Source organism: Coregonus clupeaformis, chromosome 17 (assembly GCF_020615455.1).
Source record: "Coregonus clupeaformis isolate EN_2021a chromosome 17, ASM2061545v1, whole genome shotgun sequence".
Classification (NCBI taxonomy): Eukaryota; Metazoa; Chordata; class Actinopteri; order Salmoniformes; family Salmonidae; genus Coregonus; species Coregonus clupeaformis.
Window position 1 is genome coordinate 19,975,764 of NC_059208.1, and position 22,341 is coordinate 19,998,104.

Sequence of the window (22,341 nt, forward strand, 5' to 3'; positions counted from 1 at the left end):
GGGTGATTGACCGTCATCTTGAACTTCTTCCATTTTCTAATAATTGCGCCAACAGTTGTTGCCTTCTCACCAAGCTGCTTGCCTATTGTCCTGTAGCCCATCCCAGCCTTGTGCAGGTCTACAATTTTATCCCTGATGTCCTTACACAACTCTCTGGTCTTGGCCATTGTGGAGAGGTTGGAGTCTGTTTGATTGAGTGTGTGGACAGGTGTCTTTTATACAGGTAACGAGTTCAAACAAGTGCAGTTAATACAGGTAATGAGTGGAGAACAGGAGGGCTTCTTAAAGAAAAACTACCAGGTCTGTGAGAGCCGGAATTCTTACTGGTTGGTAGGTGATCAAATACTTATGTCATGCAATAAATGTGGTCCTCTGTAGCTCAGCTGGTAGAGCACGGCGCTTGTAACGCCAAAGTAGTGGGTTCGATCCCCGGGACCACCCATACACAAAAAATAATGTATGCACGCACGACTGTAAGTCGCTTTGGATAAAAGCGTCTGCTAAATGGCATATTATATTATTATTATTATTATATAAAATGCAAATGAATTACTTAAAAATCATACAATGTGATTTTCTGGATTTTTGTTTTAGATTCCGTCTCTCACAGTTGAAGTGTACCTATGATAAAAATTACAAACCTCTACATGCTTTGTAAGTAGGAAAACCTGCAAAATCGGCAGTGTATCAAATATTTGTTCTCCCCACTGTATGTATACAGTGAGGGAAAAAAGTATTTGATCCCCGGCTGATTTTGTACGTTTGCCCACTGACAAAGAAATTATCAGTCTATAATTTTAATGGTAGGTTTATTTGAACAGTGAGAGACAGAATAACAACAAAAAAATCCAGAAAAACGCATGTCAAAAATGTTATAAATTGATTTGCATTTTAATGAGGGAAATAAGTATTTGACCCCCTCTCAATCAGAAAGATTTCTGGCTCCCATGTGTCTTTTATACAGTTAACGAGCTGAGATTAGGAGCACACTCTTAAAGGGAGTGCTCCTAATCTCAGTTTGTTACCTGTATAAAAGACACCTGTCCACAGAAGCAATCAATCAATCAGATTCCAAACTCTCCACCATGGCCAAGACCAAAGAGCTCTCCAAGGATGTCAGGGACAAGATTGTAGACCTACCCAAGGCTGGAATGGGCTACAAGACCATCGCCAAGCAGCTTGGTGAGAAGGTGACAACAGTTGGTGCGATTATTCGCAAATGGAAGAAACACAAAAGAACTGTCAATCTCCCCTCGGCCTGGGGCTCCATGCAAGATCTCACCTCGTGGAGTTGCAATGATCATGAGAACGGTGAGGAATCAGCCCAGAACTACACGGGAGGATCTTGTCAATGATCTCAAGGCAGCTGGGACCATAGTCACCAAGAAAACAATTGGTAACACACTACGCCGTGAAGGACTGAAATCCTGCAGCGCCCGCAAGGTCCCCCTGCTCAAGAAAGCACATATACAGGGCCGTCTGAAGTTTGCCAATGAACATCTGAATGATTCAGAGGAGACCTGGGTGAAAGTGTTGTGGTCAGATGAGACCAAAATCGAGCTCTTTGGCATCAACTCAACTCGCCGTGTTTGGAGGAGGAGGAATGCTGCCTATGACCCCAAGAACACCATCCCCACCGTCAAACATGGAGGTGGAAACATTATGCTTTGGGGGTGTTTTTCTGCTAAGGGGACAGGACAACTTCACCGCATCAAAGGGACGATGGATGGGGACATGTAGCGTCAAATCTTGGGTGAGAATCTCCTTCCCTCAGCCAGGGCATTGAAAATGGGTCGTGGATGGGTATTCCAGCATGACAATGACCCAAAACACACGGCCAAGGCAACAAAGGAGTGGCTCAAGAAGAAGCACATTAAGGTCCTGGAGTGGCCTAGCCAGTCTCCAGACCTTAATCCCATAGAAAATCTGTGGAGGGAGCTGATGGTTTGAGTTGCAAAATGTCAGCCTCGAAACCTTAATGACTTGGAGAAGATCTGCAAAGAGGAGTGGGACAAAATCCCTCCTGAGATGTGTGCAAACCTGGTGGCCAACTACAAGAAATGTAGAAAACTAAAAGTCTCCTTTTAAGTTCATAAACATCCTTATTGACTTATTATCTTATTGAATTATTATATTATTGACTTTTTATCTTATTGACTTATTATCTTATTGACTTTATTATCTTATTATCTTATTGACTTATTATCTTATTGACTTTATTATCTTATTGACTTATATTATCGACTTAATATCTTACTGACTTATTATCTTATTGACTTATTATCTTATTGACTTATTATCTTATTGACTTTATTATCTTATTGACTTTATTATCTTAGTGACCTTTTACCTTGTTTGTTTCTTTCTCCATTATCGCAGCTTTGTCATCACTCATCTCGAGGCTCGCTTTCAACTCCTTTATATCTTTACTGACTAATTCAAGAATGCCCAGTTTGTCATTTATCGAATGAAGAAAATAAAAGCTTAAATGGTCTGTGTCCGTCAAGGAGAAACCCTTCCCATCCTCTGTTCTGTTGGAGGAGATGGAGAGACAGAGGGGGCCCTTCCCATCCTCTGTTCTCTAAATGTCTTCTAACGAGAGAGAGAGTGAGAGAGAGTGTGAGAGAGTGAGAGAGGGTGAGAGAGAGAGTATCCTAAATGAAATGATAAAATATACAGACCACAAATTCCAATTGGCTATACTTTAACATCATCCTCAGCTCTGGCATCTTCCCCAATATTTGGAACCAAGGACTGAGGTATGAAAAAAATAATATATGCACTAACTGTAAGTCGCTCTGGATAAGAGCGTCTGCTAAATGACTAAAATGTAAATGTAATTACCCCAATCCACAAAAGTGGAGACAAATTTGACCCCAATAACTACCGTGGGATATGCGTCTTGGGAATCATACATTTCCTCAGTGAAAACAATGTACTGAGCAAATGTCAAATTGACTTTTTACAAAATTACCGTACGACAGACCACGTATTCACCCTGCACACCCTGCACACCCTAATTGACAAAGAAACTAACCAAAACAAAGGCAAAGTCTTCTCATGCTTTGTTGATTTCAAAAAAGCTTTTGACTCAATTTGGCATGAGGGTCTGCTATACAAATTGATGGAAAGTGGTGTTGGGGGAAAAACATACAAAGTTATAAAATCCATGTACACAAACAACAAGTCTGCTGTTAAAATTGGCAAAACATTTATTTCCATAGGACCGTGGGGTGAGACAGGGAAGCAGCATAAGCCACACCCTCTTCAACATATACAGCTTTGGAAAAAATGAAGAGACCACTGCAAAAATATAAGTTTCTCTGGTTTTACTATTTATAGGTATGTGTTTGGGTGAAAATAACATTTTTGTTTTATTCTATAAACTACTGACAACATTTCTCCCAAATTCCAAATAAAGGTAATGTCATTTAGAGCATTTATTTGCAGAAAATGACAACTGGTCAAAATAACAAAAAAGATGCAGTGTTGTCAGACCTCGAATAATGCAAAGAAAATAACTTCATGTTAATTTTTATACAACACAATACTAATGTTTTAACTTAGGAAGAGTTCAGAAATCAATATTTGGTGGAATAACCCTGATTTTCAATCACAGCTTTCATGCGTCTTGGCATGCTCTCCACCAGTCTTTCACATTGATGTTGGGTGACTTTATGCCACTCCTGGCGCAAAAATTCAAGCAGCTCGGCTTTGTTTAATGGCTTGTGACCATCCATCTTCCTCTTGATCACATTCAAGAAGTTTTCAATGGGGTTCAGGTCTGGAGATTGGGCTGGGCATGACAGGGTCTTGATCTGGTGGTCCTCCATCCACACCTTGATTGACCTGGCTGTGTGGCATGGCGCATTGTCCTGCTGGAAAAACCAATCCTCAGAGTTGGGGAACAATGTCAGAGCAAAAGGAAGCAAGTTTTCTTCCAGGACAACCTTGTACGTGGCTTGATTCATGTGTCCTTCACAAAGACAAATCTGCCCGATTCCAGCCTTGCTGAAGCACCCCCAGATCATCACCAATCCTCCAACAAATTTCACAGTGGGTGCGAGACACTGTGGCTTGTAGGCCTCTCCAGGTCTCCGTCTAACCATTAGACGACCAGGTGTTGGGCAAAGCTGAAAATTGGACTCATCAGAGAAGATGACCTTACTCCAGTCCTCTACGATCCAATCCTTATGGTATTTTGCAAACCTCAGCCTGGCTCTTCTTTGCTTCTCATTGATGAAGGGCTTTTTCTAGCTTTGCACGACTTCAGCCCTGCCCCTAGGAGCCTGTTTCGAACTGTCCTCGCCATGCACTTCACCTCAGCTGCCATTTGCCATTCTTTTTGTAGGTCACTTGATGTCATCCTACAGTTGTTGAGTGACATTAGAATGAGTTGGTGGTCATCCCAATCAGTAGAGAGTTGTTTTCGCCCTCTGCCGGTCTGTAGCTTTGTTGTCCCCAATGTCTGCTGCTTGACCTTGTTCTTATGAACCGCCGTCTTTGAAATTTTAAGTATGGAAGCAACCTGACGCTCACTGTATCCCTCTGCCAGTAAAGCCAGAATTGAACCCTTCTTTTCCTCACTCAAAACTTTATTTTTCAACTCTTTTGGCATGGTCAATAGTTATTTTTTGATTAATATTACTTTTGAGGTACTATCAGCATTGTATTTGCCATCCAGCTGGTCCTATTGCAAGAGGATAGTGATGACCACAGCAGTGGGTTTTATACTTTCCCTCGTTAAATAAGATTTGGTTCAGGTGATCACCTAATCAGTACCTAATTCAGTAGAATGAGGTGTGCCTGTGTAGGAATTCAACAGACACTGGAATGGAATGGCTGTCATACATGTAGAGATGCTGATTTAAGAAAAACGTGCAGTGGTCTCTTAATTTTTTCCAGAGCTGTATATCAACGAATTGGCAAGGGCACTAGAACAGTCTGCAGCACCCAGCCTCACCGTACTAGAATTTGAAGTCAAATGTCTACTGTTTACTGATGATCTGGTGCTTCTGTCCCCAACCAAGGAGGGCCTACAGCAGCACCTAGATCTTCTGCACAGATTCTGTCAGACCTGGGCCCTGACAGTAAATCTCAGTAAGACAAAAATAATGGTGTTCCAGTTGCCAGGACCACAAATACAAATTCCATCTAGACCCCATTGCCCTAGAGCACACAAAAAACAATACATACCTCGGCCTAAACATCAACGCCACAGATAACTTCCACAAAGCTGTGAATGATCTGAGAGACAAGGCAAGAAGGGCCTTCTATGCCATCAAAAGGAACATAAAATTTGACATACCAAATTAGGATCTGGCTAAAAATACTTGAATCAGTTATAGAATCCATTGCTCTTTATGGTTGTGAGGTCTGGGGTCCGCTCACCAACCAAGAATTCACAAAATGGGACAAACACCATATTTAGACTCTGCATGCAGAATTTTGCAAAAATATCCTCTGTGTACAACGTAGAGCAGAATCGTGGTCCTCTGTAGCTCAATTGGTAGAGCATGGCGCTTGTAACGCCAGGGTAGTGGGTTCGATCCCCGGGACCACCCATACATAACAATGTATGCAGACATGACTGTAAGTCGCTTTGAATAAAAGTGTCTGCTAAATGGCATATTACATTTAAATTATTATTAAATTGGGCCGATATCCGCTAATGATCAAAATCCAGAAAAAGAGCCATTAAATTCTACAACCACCTACAAGGAAGTGATTCCCAAACCTTCCATAACAAAGGCATCACCTACAGGGAGATGAACCCGGGGAAGAGTCCCCTAAGCAAGCTGGTCCTGTTCACAAACACAAACAGACCCCACAGAGCCCCAGGACAGCAACACAATTAGACCCAACCAAATCATGAGAAAACAAAAATATAATTACTTAACACATTGGAAAGAATCAACAAAAACACAGAGCAAACTAGAATGCTATTTTGCACTAAACAGAGAGTACACAGTGGCAGAATACCTGACCACTGTGACTGACCCAAATTTAAGGAAAGCATTGACTATGTACAGACTCAGTGAGCATAGCCTTGCTATTGAGAAAGGCCGCCGTAGGCAGACCTGGCTCTCAAGAGAAGACAGGCTATGTGCACACTACTCACAACATGAGGTGGAAACTGAGCTGCACTTCCTAACCTCCTGCCAAATGTATGACCATATTAGAGACACATATTTCCCTCAGATTACACAGACCCACAAATAATTAGAAAACAAATCCAATTTTGATAAACTCCCATATCTATTGGGTGAAATACCACAGTGTGCCATCACAGCAGCAAGATTTGTGACCTGTTGCCACAAGAAAAGCGCAACCAGTGAAGAACAAACACCATTGTAAATACAAGCCATATTTATGTTTATTTATTTTCCCTTTTGTACTTTAACTATTTGCACATAGTATGACATTTGAAATGTCTTTATTCTTTTGGAACTTTTTTTATTGTTTATTTCACTTTTGTTTATTAGACACAAGAACTACAAGTGCTGGATGTGAAAAACATGGGCCCTAAAATGGCTGATCTGCTCTGCCTGGATTCCCCTGTCTGTGCCATATATTACATATCTGTGTTTCAGTGATATTTCTGCTGAAATATAGGCCACCTCCGCGTAGAGGGAAAGGATGAAGACTTTGACCGTCTACTGACAGCAGGGGGTCTGGATGGAATGGATGACTGCTATTTGTACTTGACGGAGGATAACTGTACTACACTAGAGATCTGCTGGTGTGTTTCTACCTCAGGTGATTACAGGGTGTTTCTTCTTCTTGACGTTCAGAACAGAAGGAAAATGAGCGGAGCTGGAACGCCCCCAATTACTATCTTTACAACCAGACCCCAATTACTATCTTTACAACCAGACCCCAATTACTATCTTTACAACCAGACCCCAATTACTAGGAGACACTGCCCTCCATCTCTCTCTCTCTCTCTCTCTCTCTCTCTCTCTCTCTCTGTCTCTCTCTCTCTCTCTCTGTCTGTCTCGCTGTCTCTCTCTCTCTCTCTGCAGCTGCACACTTAAGGCCCATGCTGTATTATGCTGTTAATAAAGGGCAGGACGCAGGGAGGGAGGGAGGGAGGAGATGAGAAGACAAGGCCTCCGCTGCAGCAACGTTCAGACTTCATTCACTTTTGTCTTGTTGTAACAGACAGGCCTCTCTGATCATAGAGCTGTCCATCTACTCTCCTCCTCCTCCTCTTCCTCCTCCTCCTCCTCCTCCTCCTCCTCCTCCCCTCTCCTCCTATCTTCCTCCTCCCCTCTCCTCGTCCTCTCCTCCTTCTCCCCTCCTCTCCTCCTATCCTCCACCTCCCCTCTCCTCCTCCTCCCCTCTAATCTCCCTCTCCTCCTCCCCTCTCCTCCTCTCCCTCTCCTCCTCCTCCTCCCCTCTCCTCCTCCCCTCTCCTCCTCCTCCCCTCTCCTCTCCCTCTCCCTCTCCTCCTCCCCTCTCCTCCTATCCTCCTCCTCCCCTCCCCTCTCCTCTCCCTCTCCTCCTCCTCCCCTCTCCTCTCCCTCTCCCTATCCTCCTCCTCCCCTCTCCTCCTATCCTCCTCCTCCCCTCTCAGCTCCCTCTCCTCCTCCTCCCCCCTCTCTGCTCCCTCTCCTCCTCCTCCCCTCTCCTCCTCCCCTCTCCTCCTCCTCTCCCACTCCTCCTCCGCTCCCTCTCCTCTCCCCTCTACAGTATTACTCAGAGTAAGAGAGATATTGTATACTGTATCATTCCATCTCTTTGTCACAGCACTGTATCACCAATGGTAAGATTTATTTGACATTGTAAAAGGAATTGCTATTTGCTGGGGTGCACTTGTGATACACTTCATATAGGGACAGAGGATCTGTCTTCAGATCCTGGCTGGTAGAGGAGGTTGTCTATGTAACTGTCTCGCTGGTAGAGGAGGTTGTCTATATAACTGTCTAGCTGGTAGAGGAGGTTGTCTATGTAACTGTCTGGCTGGTAGAGGAGGTTGTCTATATAACTGTCTGGCTGGTAGAGGAGGTTGTCTATGTAACAGTCTGGCTGGTAGAGGAGATTGTCTATTTAACTGTCTGGCTGGTAGAGGAGGTTGTCTATGTAACTGTCTGGCTGGTAGAGGAGGTTGTCTATATAACTGTCTGGCTGGTAGAGGAGGTTGTCTATGTAACTGTCTGGCTGGTAGAGGAGGTTGTCTATGTAACTGTCTGGCTGGTAGAGGAGGTTGTCTATGTAACTGTCTGGCTGGTAGAGGAGGTTGTCTATGTAACTGTCTGGCTGGTAGAGGAGGAGGTTGTCTATGTAACTGTCTGGCTGGTAGAGGAGGTTGTCTATGTAACTGTCTGGCTGGTAGAGGAGGTTGTCTATGTAACTGTCTGGCTGGTAGAGGAGGTTGTCTATGTAACTGTCTGGCTGGTAGTGGAGGTTGTCTATGTAACTGTCTGGCTGGTAGAGGAGGTTATCTATGTAACTGTCTGGCTGGTAGAGGAGGTTGTCTATGTAACTGTCTGGCTGGTAGAGGAGGTTGTCTATGTTGCGCTTCAAAAACTCTTGACCATTGTACTTTCCCTTCCGGGATGGCTACAAGGCCCTTCCCCACCTTCAGTGCCGCCGACAAGGCCGCTCCAAGGACTGTGAGCTCTCGTTCTCCGTGGCCGACGTGAGTAAGACATTTAGACGTATTAACCCTCAAAGGCTGCCGGCCCAGACGGCATTCCTAGCCGCGTCCCCAGAGCATGTATAGACCAGACGGCATCCCTAGCCGCATCCTCAGAGCATGTACAGACCAGACGGCATCCCTAGCCATGTCTTCAGAGCATGTACAGACCAGACGGCATCCCTAGCCGCATCCTCAGAGCATGTACAGACCAGACGGCATCCCTAGCCGCGTCCTCAGAGCATGTACAGACCAGACGGCATCCCTAGCCGCGTCCTCAGAGCATGTACAGACCAGACGGCATCCCTAGCCGCGTCCTCAGAGCATGTACAGACCAGATGGCATCCCTAGCCGCGTCCTCAGACCATGTACAGACCAGCTGGCTGAAGTGTTTACGGACATATTCAATCTCTCCCTATCCCAGTCTGCTGTCCCCACTTGCTTCAAGTTGTCCACCATCGTTCCTGTACCCAAGAAAGCGAAGTTAACGGAACTAAAGGACTATCTCCCCGTAGCACTCACTTCTGTCATCATGAAGTGCTTTGAGAGGCTAGTTAAGGATCATATGACCTCCACCTTACTCGACCCACTGCAATTCTCATACCGCCCCAATAGATCCACGGATGATGCAATCGCACTGCACACTGCCCTTTCCCATCTGAACAGGAGGAATACCTATGTAAGAATGCTGTTAATTGGATACAGCTCAGCCTTCAACACCATAGTACCCTCCAAGCTCATCATCAAGCTTGGGGCCCTGGGTCTAAACCCCACCCTGTGCAACTGGATCCTGGACTTCCTGACGGGCCGCCCCCCAGGTGGTGAAGATAGGCAACAACACCTCCACAACGCTGATCCTCAACACAGGGGCCCCACAAGGGTGCGTGCTCAGCCCCCTCCTGTACTCCTTGTTCACCCATGACTGCGTGGCCACGCACACCTCCAACTCAATCATCAAGTTTGCAGACGACACAACAGTAGTAAGCCTGATTACCAACAACAATGAGACAGCTCACAGGGAGGAGGTGAGGACCCTGGTGGAGTGGTGCCAGGAAAATAACCTCTCCCTCAACGTCAACAAAACGAAGGAGCTGACTGTGGAGGGAGCACGCCTCCGTCCACATCGACGGGGCCGCAGTGGAGAAAAGCTTCAGGTTCCTCGGCGTACACATCACTGGCAATCTGAAATGGTTCACCCACACAGACAGTGTGGTGAAAAAGGCGCAACAGGGCCTCTTCAACCTCAGGAGGCTGAGCATTTTTCGGCTTGGCTCCTAAGACCCTCACAAACTTTTAAAGATTCACCATTGAGAGCATCCTGTTGGTTTGTATCACCGCCTGGTACGGCAACTGCACCGCCCGCAGCCGCAGGGCTCTCCAGAGGGTGGTGTGGTCAGCCCAACGCATCACCGGGAGCACACTGCTTTCCTTCAGGACATCTACAGCACCCGGTGTCACAGGAAGGCCAAGAAGATCATCAAGAACCTCAGCCACCCGAGCCACGGCCTGTTCACCCCGCTATCATCCAGAAGGCGGAGACAGTACAGGTGCATCAAAGCTGGGACCGAGAGACTGAAAAGCAGCCTCTATCTCAAGGCCATCAGACTGTTAAATAGCCATCACTAGTTACTCAACCCTGCACCTTAGAGGCTGATGCCCTATATACATAGACATGGAATCACTGGCCACTTTACTAATGGAACACTGGTCACTTTAATAATGTTTACATACTGTTTTACTAATTTCATATGTATATACTGTATTCTAGTCAATGCCATCCTATTTAACTATTGCTGTACATATACTATTCTATCCTATGTATTCTCCAGATATACTAAATATTCTATCCACATACTGTCCGTAATGTGTATACATTCCATCACATATATACAGCAAAAACATATACACTACCGGTCAAACGTTTTAGAACACCTACTCATTCAAGAGTTTTTCTTTATTTTTACTATTTTCTACATTGTAGAATAATAGTGAAGACATCAAAACTATGAAATAACACATATGGAATCATGCAGTAACCAAAAAAGTGTTAAACAAATCAAAATATATTTCATATTTGAGATTCTTCAAATAGCCACCCTTTGCCTTGATGACAGCTTTGCACACTCTTGGCATTCTCTCAACCAGGTTCATGAGGTAGTCACCTGAAATGCATTTCAGTTAACAGGTGTGCCTCCTTAAAAGTTAATTTGTGGAATTTCTTTCCTTCTTAATGCGTTTGAGCCAATCAGTTGTGTTGTGACAAGGTAGGGGGATATACAGAAGATAGCCCTATTTGGTAAAATACCAAGTCCATATTGTGGCAAGAACAGCTCAAATAAGCAAAGAGAAACGACAGTCCATCATTACTTTAAGACATGAAGGTCAGTCAATACAGAACATTTTAAGAACTTTGAAAGTTTCTTCAAGTGCAGTCGCAAAAACCATCAAGCGCTATGATGAAACTGGCTCTCATGAGGACCGCCACAGGAATAGAAGACCCAGAGTTACCTCTGCCGCAGAGGTAACTACCTAACCTGCTCATCACCATGTACTAGTAGTAGTCTACCTAACCTGCTCATCACCATGTACTAGTAGTAGTCTACCTAACCTGCTCATCACCATGTACTAGTAGTAGTCTACCTAACCTGCTCATCACCATGTACTAGTAGTAGTCTACCTAACCTGCTCATCACCATGTACTAGTAGTAGTCTACCTAACCTGCTCATCACCATGTACTAGTAGTAGTCTACCTAACCTGCTCATCACCATGTACTAGTAGTAGTCTACCTAACCTGCTCATCACCATGTACTAGTAGTAGTCTACCTAACCTGCTCATCACCATGTACTAGTAGTAGTCTACCTAACCTGCTCATCACCATGTACTAGTAGTAGTCTACCTAACCTGCTCATCACCATGTACTAGTAGTGGTCTACCTAAGCTGTTCATCACCATGTACTAGTAGTAGTAGTAGTCTACCTAACCTGCTCATCACCATGTACTAGTAGTAGTCTACCTAACCTGCTCATCACCACGTACTAGTAGTAGTCTACTTAACCTGCTCATCACCACGTACTAGTAGTAGTCTACCTAACCTGCTCATCACCATGTACTAGTAGTAGTCTACCTAACCTGCTCATCACCATGTACTAGTAGTGGTCTACCTAACCTGCTCATCACCATGTACTAGTAGTAGTCTACCTAACCTGCTCATCACCATGTACTAGTAGTAGTCTACCTAACCTGCTCATCACCATGTACTAGTAGTAGTCTACCTAACCTGCTCATCACCATGTACTAGTAGTAGTCTACCTAACCTGCTCATCACCATGTGCTAGTAGTAGTCTACCTAACCTGCTCATCACCATGTACTAGTAGTAGTCTACCTAACCTGCTCATCACCATGTACTAGTAGTAGTCTACCTAACCTTGCTCATCACCATGTACTAGTAGTAGTCTACCTAACCTGCTCATCACCATGTGCTAGTAGTAGTCTACCTAACCTGCTCATTACCATGTACTAGTAGTAGTCTACCTAACCTGCTCATCACCATGTACTAGTAGTAGTCTACCTAACCTGCTCATCACCATGTACTAGTAGTAGTCTACCTAACCTGCTCATCACCATGTACTAGTAGTAGTCTACCTAACCTGTTCATCACCATGTACTAGTAGTAGGCTACCTAAGCTGTTCATCACCATGTACTAGTAGTGAGTCTACCTAACCTGCTCATCACCATGTACTAGTAGTAGTCTACCTAACCTGCTCATCACCACGTACTAGTAGTAGTCTACCTAACCTGCTCATCACCATGTACTAGTAGTAGTCTACCTAACCTGCTCATCATGTACTAGTGGTCTACCTAACCTGCTCATCACCATGTACTAGTAGTAGTCTACCTAACCTGCTCATCACCATGTACTAGTAGTAGTCTACCTAACCTGCTCATCACCATGTACTAGTAGTAGTCTACCTAACCTGCTCATCACCATGTACTAGTAGTAGTCTACCTAACCTGCTCATCACCATGTGCTAGTAGTAGTCTACCTAACCTGCTCATCACCATGTACTAGTAGTAGTCTACCTAACCTGCTCATCACCATGTACTAGTAGTAGTCTACCTAACCTGCTCATCACCATGTACTAGTAGTAGTCTACCTAACCTGCTCATCACCATGTGCTAGTAGTAGTCTACCTAACCTGCTCATTACCATGTACTAGTAGTAGTCTACCTAACCTGCTCATCACCATGTACTAGTAGTAGTCTACCTAACCTGCTCATCACCATGTACTAGTAGTAGTCTACCTAACCTGCTCATCACCATGTACTAGTAGTAGTCTACCTAACCTGCTCATCACCATGTACTAGTAGTAGTCTACCTAACCTGCTCATCACCATGTACTAGTAGTGGTCTACCTAAGCTGCTCATCACCAGTACAGTAGTAGTAGTAGTCTACCTAACCTGCTCATCACCATGTACTAGTAGTAGTCTACCTAACCTGCTCATCACCACGTACTAGTAGTAGTCTACTTAACCTGCTCATCACCACGTACTAGTAGTAGTCTACCTAACCTGCTCATCACCATGTACTAGTAGTAGTCTACCTAACCTGCTCATCACCATGTACTAGTAGTAGTCTACCTAACCTGCTCATCACCATGTACTAGTAGTGGTCTACCTAAGCTGTTCATCACCATGTACTAGTAGTAGTAGTAGTCTACCTAACCTGCTCATCACCATGTACTAGTAGTAGTCTACCTAACCTGCTCATCACCACGTACTAGTAGTAGTCTACTTAACCTGCTCATCACCACGTACTAGTAGTAGTCTACCTAACCTGCTCATCACCATGTACTAGTAGTAGTCTACCTAACCTGCTCATCACCATGTACTAGTAGTGGTCTACCTAACCTGCTCATCACCATGTACTAGTAGTAGTCTACCTAACCTGCTCATCACCATGTACTAGTAGTAGTCTACCTAACCTGCTCATCACCATGTACTAGTAGTAGTCTACCTAACCTGCTCATCACCATGTACTAGTAGTAGTCTACCTAACCTGCTCATCACCATGTGCTAGTAGTAGTCTACCTAACCTGCTCATCACCATGTACTAGTAGTAGTCTACCTAACCTGCTCATCACCATGTACTAGTAGTAGTCTACCTAACCTGCTCATCACCATGTACTAGTAGTAGTCTACCTAACCTGCTCATCACCATGTGCTAGTAGTAGTCTACCTAACCTGCTCATTACCATGTACTAGTAGTAGTCTACCTAACCTGCTCATCACCATGTACTAGTAGTAGTCTACCTAACCTGCTCATCACCATGTACTAGTAGTAGTCTACCTAACCTGCTCATCACCATGTACTAGTAGTAGTCTACCTAACCTGCTCATCACCATGTACTAGTAGTAGTCTACCTAACCTGCTCATCACCATGTACTAGTAGTAGTCTACCTAACCTGCTCATCACCATGTACTAGTAGTGGTCTACCTAAGCTGTTCATCACCATGTACTAGTAGTAGTAGTAGTCTACCTAACCTGCTCATCACCATGTACTAGTAGTAGTCTACCTAACCTGCTCATCACCACGTACTAGTAGTAGTCTACTTAACCTGCTCATCACCACGTACTAGTAGTAGTCTACCTAACCTGCTCATCACCATGTACTAGTAGTAGTCTACCTAACCTGCTCATCACCATGTACTAGTAGTGGTCTACCTAACCTGCTCATCACCATGTACTAGTAGTAGTCTACCTAACCTGCTCATCACCATGTACTAGTAGTAGTCTACCTAACCTGCTCATCACCATGTACTAGTAGTAGTCTACCTAACCTGCTCATCACCATGTACTAGTAGTAGTCTACCTAACCTGCTCATCACCATGTGCTAGTAGTAGTCTACCTAACCTGCTCATCACCATGTACTAGTAGTAGTCTACCTAACCTGCTCATCACCATGTACTAGTAGTAGTCTACCTAACCTGCTCATCACCATGTACTAGTAGTAGTCTACCTAACCTGCTCATCACCATGTGCTAGTAGTAGTCTGCCTAACCTGCTCATTACCATGTACTAGTAGTAGTCTACCTAACCTGCTCATCACCATGTACTAGTAGTAGTCTACCTAACCTGCTCATCACCATGTACTAGTAGTAGTCTACCTAACCTGCTCATCACCATGTACTAGTAGTAGTCTACCTAACCTGCTCATCACCATGTACTAGTAGTAGTCTACCTAACCTGCTCATCACCATGTACTAGTAGTGGTCTACCTAAGCTGTTCATCACCATGTACTAGTAGTAGTAGTAGTCTACCTAACCTGCTCATCACCATGTACTAGTAGTAGTCTACCTAACCTGCTCATCACCACGTACTAGTAGTAGTCTACTTAACCTGCTCATCACCACGTACTAGTAGTAGTCTACCTAACCTGCTCATCACCATGTACTAGTAGTAGTCTACCTAACCTGCTCATCACCATGTACTAGTAGTGGTCTACCTAACCTGCTCATCACCATGTACTAGTAGTAGTCTACCTAACCTGCTCATCACCATGTACTAGTAGTAGTCTACCTAACCTGCTCATCACCATGTACTAGTAGTAGTCTACCTAACCTGCTCATCACCATGTACTAGTAGTAGTCTACCTAACCTGCTCATCACCATGTGCTAGTAGTAGTCTACCTAACCTGCTCATCACCATGTACTAGTAGTAGTCTACCTAACCTGCTCATCACCATGTACTAGTAGTAGTCTACCTAACCTGCTCATCACCATGTACTAGTAGTAGTCTACCTAACCTGCGCTTTACCATGTGCTAGTAGTAGTCTACCTAACCTGCTCATTACCATGTACTAGTAGTAGTCTACCTAACCTGCTCATCACCATGTACTAGTAGTAGTCTACCTAACCTGCTCATCACCATGTACTAGTAGTAGTCTACCTAACCTGCTCATCACCATGTACTAGTAGTAGTCTACCTAACCTGCTCATCACCATGTACTAGTAGTAGTCTACCTAACCTGCTCATCACCATGTACTAGTAGTAGTCTACCTAACCTGCTCATCACCATGTACTAGTAGTAGTCTACCTAACCTGCTCATCACCATGTACTAGTAGTGGTCTACCTAAGCTGTTCATCACCATGTACTAGTAGTAGTAGTAGTCTACCTAACCTGCTCATCACCATGTACTAGTAGTAGTCTACCTAACCTGCTCATCACCACGTACTAGTAGTAGTCTACTTAACCTGCTCATCACCACGTACTAGTAGTAGTCTACCTAACCTGCTCATCACCATGTACTAGTAGTAGTCTACCTAACCTGCTCATCACCATGTACTAGTAGTGGTCTACCTAACCTGCTCATCACCATGTACTAGTAGTAGTCTACCTAACCTGCTCATCACCATGTACTAGTAGTAGTCTACCTAACCTGCTCATCACCATGTACTAGTAGTAGTCTACCTAACCTGCTCATCACCATGTACTAGTAGTAGTCTACCTAACCTGCTCATCACCATGTGCTAGTAGTAGTCTACCTAACCTGCTCATCACCATGTACTAGTAGTAGTCTACCTAACCTGCTCATCACCATGTACTAGTAGTAGTCTACCTAACCTGCTCATCACCATGTACTAGTAGTAGTCTACCTAACCTGCTCATCACCATGTGCTAGTAGTAGTCTACCTAACCTGCTCATTACCATGTACTAGTAGTAGTCTACCTAACCTGCTCATCACCATGTACTAGTAGTAGTCTACCTAACCTGCTCATCACCATGTACTAGTAGTAGTCTACCTAACCTGCTCATCACCATGTACTAGTAGTAGTCTACCTAACCTGCTCATCACCATGTACTAGTAGTCTACCTAACCTGCTCATCACCATGTACTAGTAGTGGTCCACCTAACCTGTTCATCACCATGTACTAGTAGTAGTCTACCTAACCTGCTCATCACCATGTACTAGTAGTGGTATACCTAAGCTGTTCATCACCATGTACTAGTAGTAGTAGTAGTCTACCTAACCTGCTCATCACCATGTACTAGTAGTAGTCTACATAACCTGCTCATCACCATGTACTAGTAGTAGTCTAAAAGTACTGCACCATATAGGGAATAGGGTACTATTTGGGACTCATCCTGTACTGCACTATATAGGGAATATGGTGCTGTTTGGGACTCATTATGTACTCTACTATATAGGGATTAGGGGACTATTTGTGACTCATTCTGTACTGCCTTATATAGGGAATGGGGTGCTGTTTGGGACTCATCCTGTACTGCACCATATAGGGAATAGGGTGCTGTTTGGGACTCATCCTGTACTGCACTATTTGGGACTCATCCTGTACTGCACTATATAGGGAATATGGTGCTGTTTGGGACTCATTCTGTACTGCACTATATAGGGAATAGGGTGCTGTTTGGGACTCATCCTGTACTGCACTATATAGGGAATAGGGTGCTGTTTGGGACTCATTCTGTACTGCACTATATAGGGAATAGGGTGCTGTTTGGGACTCATTCTGTACTTCACTATATAGGGAATAGGGTGCTGTTTGGGACTCATCCTGTACTGCACTATATAGGGAATAGGGTGCTGTTTGGGACTCATCCTGTACTGCACTATATAGGGAATAGGGTGCTGTTTGGGACTCATTCTGTACTGCACTATATAGGGAATAGGGTAAAGTTTGTGACTCATTCTGTACTGCACTATATAGGGAATAGGGTGCTGTTTGGGTCTCATTCTGCTGTCTGGTGGATATCACTGCTGACTGTAACCACTCGTCACTCTTCACTGTCCTGGCTAGCTGTGGGTGTGTGTTAGGGAGGTTAAACATCTCTAGCATTGTACCAAGCACTGTAGAAGTCACTGTTGCTCAATGAGAATTGCATGCTTCCTTGTCTCAATAAAGTTTCAGTTGAATCAGCAGAAAGTAGTGTTGATGGAACCTGGTTAATGTCACCCAGCTGCACAACAACCCATCAGGGAGAGAATACCACCATGCTGGACCAATCAGGGAGAGGGAGGCGGGCCTCCAGCAGGCTTGGTGCATCTGGAGGGACCAGGGCTGTATCTATACATGGCTCTGTGAGGGACTGAACACATTCCCCTGAAAGCAGCAGCAGATGCTCCACTCAGATGTTTCCTGCAGTTCTATTTGTCTCTCATTAGCTTTACAGCTGAATGGATTTTGGATTGCGCTATCGCAAGGAAAAGCAACTCCCTGAAGTCACTGTTCTACCATGACTACAGGTGCGATCAGTGAGGTAGTGAAAAGCTTTTGAAAATACTGTCTCCAAACACCCTTTAAGTCTCTCTCTCTCTCTCTCTCTCTCTCTCTCTCTCTCTCTCTCTCTCTCTCTCACTCACTCACTCACTCACTCACTCACTCACTCACTCACACCCAACTCCAGCAGTCTTCCAGAGGTGTATGTGTTGTCCCTGTCAGGGCCTGTATAGTGGCATCTCTCCCCGTCAGGTCCTCAGCAAGGACAGCACCTCTCCACTGTCAGTTCCCCAGCCAGGACAGCACCTCTCCCCTGTCAGTTCCCCAGCCAGGACAGCACCTCTCCCCTGTCAGGTCCCCAGCCAGGACAGCATCTCTCCACTGTCAGGTCCCCAGCCAGGACAACACCTCTCCCCTGTCAGGTCCCCAGCCAGGACAGCACCTCTCCACTGTCAGTTCCCCAGCCAGGACAGCATCTCTCCCCTGTCAGGTCCCCAGCCAGGACAGCACCTCTCCCCTGTCAGGTCCCCAGCCAGGACAGCATCTCTCCACTGTCAGGTCCCCAGCCAGGACAACACCTCTCCCCTGTCAGGTCCCCAGCCAGGACAGCACCTCTCCCCTGTCAGTTCCCTAGCCAGGACAGCACTTCTCCCCTGTCAGTTCCCCAGCCAGGACAGCATCTCTCCCCTGTCAGTTCCCCAGCCAGGACAGCACCTCTCCCCTGTCAGTTCCCCAGCCAGGACAGCACCTCTCCCCTGTCAGGTCCCCAGCCAGGACAGCATCTCTCCCTAAGTGTAGTGGTGGGGGCACCAGCGGGCTGGACATACCAGACGATAAAAGCTGAAAACTGTCATCACCGCCTGCCAGACACTGCCAAAATGTTACAGTACGCTGTCATCACCGCCTGCCAGACACTGCTACAGTACGCTGTCATCACAGCCTGCAAGACACTGACACTGTTACAGTATGCTGTCATCACAGCCTGCCAGACACTGCCACAGTATGCTGTCATCACCGCCTGCCAGACACTGACACTGCTACTGTGTCCTGTCATCACCGCCTGCCAGACACTGCTACAGTATGCTGTCATCTCCGCCTGTCAGACACTGACACTGTTACAGTATGCTGTCATCACAGCCTGCCAGACCCTGACACTGCTACAGTATGCTGTCATCACCGCCTGCAAGACACTGACACTGCTACTGTGTACTGTCATCACCGCCTGCCAGACACTGCTACAGTATGCTGTCATCACTGCCTGCCAGACACTGACACTGTTACAGTATGCTGTCATCACAGCCTGCTAGACACTGATACTGTTACATTATGCTGTCATCACACCCTGCTAGACACTGACACTGTTACAGTATGCTGTCATCACAGCCTGCCAGACATTGACACTGTTACAGTATGCTGTCATCACAGCCTGCCAGACACTGTTACAGTACGCTGTCATCACCACCTGTAAGACACTGACACTGCTACAGTATGCTGTCATCACAGCCTGCCAGACACTGTTACAGTAGCTGTCATCACCGCCTGCCAGACACTGAAACTGCTACTGTGTACTGTCATCACCGCCTGCCAGACACTGTTACAGTACGCTGTCATCACAGCCTGTCAGACACTGACACTGTTACAGTATGCTGTCATCACCGCCTGTCAAACACTGTTACAGTACGCTGTCATCACCACCTGTCAGACACTGCTACAGTATGCTGTCATCACAGCCTGCCTGACACTGTTACAGTAGCTGTCATCACCGCCTGCCAGACACTGACACTGCTACTGTGTACTGTCATCAACGCCTGCCAGACACTGTTACAGTACGCTGTCATCACAGCCTGTCAGACACTGACACTGTTAGAGTATGCTGTCATCACCGCCTGTCAGACACTGACACTGTTACAGTATGCTGTCATCATAGCCTGCCAGACACTGTTACAGTACGCTGTCATCACCACCTGCCAGACACTAACACTGTTACAGTACGCTGTCATAACCGCCTGCCAGACACTGACACTGTTACAGTACGCTGTCATCACCGCCTGCCAGACACTGACACTGCTACTGTGTCCTGTCATCACCGCCTGCCAGACACTGTTACAGTACGCTGTCATCACAGCCTGTCAGACACTGACACTGTTACAGTATGCTGTCATAACTGCCTGCCAGACACTGTCACTGTTACAGTATGCTGTCATCACAGCCTGCTAGACACTGACACTGCTACAGTACGCTGTCATCACAGCCAGCCAGACACTGACACTGTTACAGTACGCTGTCATCACCGCCTGCCATACACTGTTACAGTACGCTGTCATCACTGCCTGCCAGACACTGACACTGCTATAGTATGCTGTCATCACAGCCTGCCTGATACTGTTACAGTAGATGTCATCACCGCCTGCCAGACACTGACACTGCTACTGTGTACTGTCATCACCGCCTGCCAGACACTGTTACAGTACGCTGTCATCACAGCCTGCCAGACACTGACACTGTTACAGTATGCTGTCATCACAGCCTGCCAGACACTGTTACAGTACGCTGTCATCACCGCCTGCCAGACACTGACACTGTTACAGTATGCTGTCATCACAGCCTGCTAGACACTGACACTGTTACAGTATGCTGTCATCACAGCCTGCCAGACACTGACACTGTTACAGTATGCTGTAATCACAGCCTGCTAGAAAATGACACTGTTACAGTATGCTGTCATCACCGCCTGCCAGACACTGACACCGCTACAGTATGCTGTCATCACAGCCTGCTAGACACTGTTACAGTATGCTGTCATCACAGCCTGCTAGAAACTGTTACAGTACGCTGTCATCACAGCCTGCCAGACACTGTTACAGTATGCTGTCATCACCGCCTGCCAGACACTGACAATTCTACAGTATGCTGTGATCACCACCTGCTAGACACTGACACTGCTACAGTATGCTGTCATCACAGCCTGCCAGACACTGACACTGTTACAGTACGCTGTCATCACTGCCTGCCAGACACTATTACAGTACGCTGTCATCACTGCCTGCCAGACACGGACACTATTACACTATGCTGTCATCACCACCTGCCAGACACTGACACTGTTACAGCATGCTGTCATCACAGCCTTCCAGACACTGTTACAGTACGCTGTCATCACAGCCTGCCAGACACTGTTACAGTACGCTGTCATCACCGCCTGCCAGACACTGACACTGTTACTTTATGCTGTCATCACCGCCTGTCAGACACTGACACTGTTAACAGTATGCTGTCATCACAGCCTGCCAGACAATGTTACAGTACGCTGTCTTCACCGCCTGCCAGACACTGACACTGTTACAGTATGCTGTCATCACCGCCTGTCAGACACTGACACTGTTACAGTATGCTGTCATCACCGCCTGCCAGACACTGTCACTGTTACAGTATGCTGTCATCACAGCCTGCTAGACACTGACACTGCTACAGTACGCTGTCATCACAGCCAGCCAGACACTGACACTGTTACAGTACGCTGTCATCACCGCCTGCCATACACTGTTACAGTACGCTGTCATCACTGCCTGCCAGACACTGACACTGCTATAGTATGCTGTCATCACAGCCTGCCTGATACTGTTACAGTAGATGTCATCACCGCCTGCCAGACACTGACACTGCTACTGTGTACTGTCATCACCGCCTGCCAGACACTGTTACAGTACGCTGTCATCACAGCCTGCCAGACACTGACACTGTTACAGTATGCTGTCATCACAGCCTGCCAGACACTGTTACAGTACGCTGTCATCACCGCCTGCCAGACACTGACACTGTTACAGTATGCTGTCATCACAGCCTGCTAGACACTGACACTGTTACAGTATGCTGTCATCACAGCCTGCCAGACACTGACACTGTTACAGTATGCTGTAATCACAGCCTGCTAGAAAATGACACTGTTACAGTATGCTGTCATCACCGCCTGCCAGACACTGACACCGCTACAGTATGCTGTCATCACAGCCTGCTAGACACTGTTACAGTATGCTGTCATCACAGCCTGCTAGAAACTGTTACAGTACGCTGTCATCACAGCCTGCCAGACACTGTTACAGTATGCTGTCATCACCGCCTGCCAGACACTGACAATTCTACAGTATGCTGTGATCACCACCTGCTAGACACTGACACTGCTACAGTATGCTGTCATCACAGCCTGCCAGACACTGACACTGTTACAGTACGCTGTCATCACTGCCTGCCAGACACTATTACAGTACGCTGTCATCACTGCCTGCCAGACACGGACACTATTACACTATGCTGTCATCACCACCTGCCAGACACTGACACTGTTACAGTATGCTGTCATCACAGCCTTCCAGACACTGTTACAGTACGCTGTCATCACAGCCTGCCAGACACTGTTACAGTACGCTGTCATCACCGCCTGCCAGACACTGA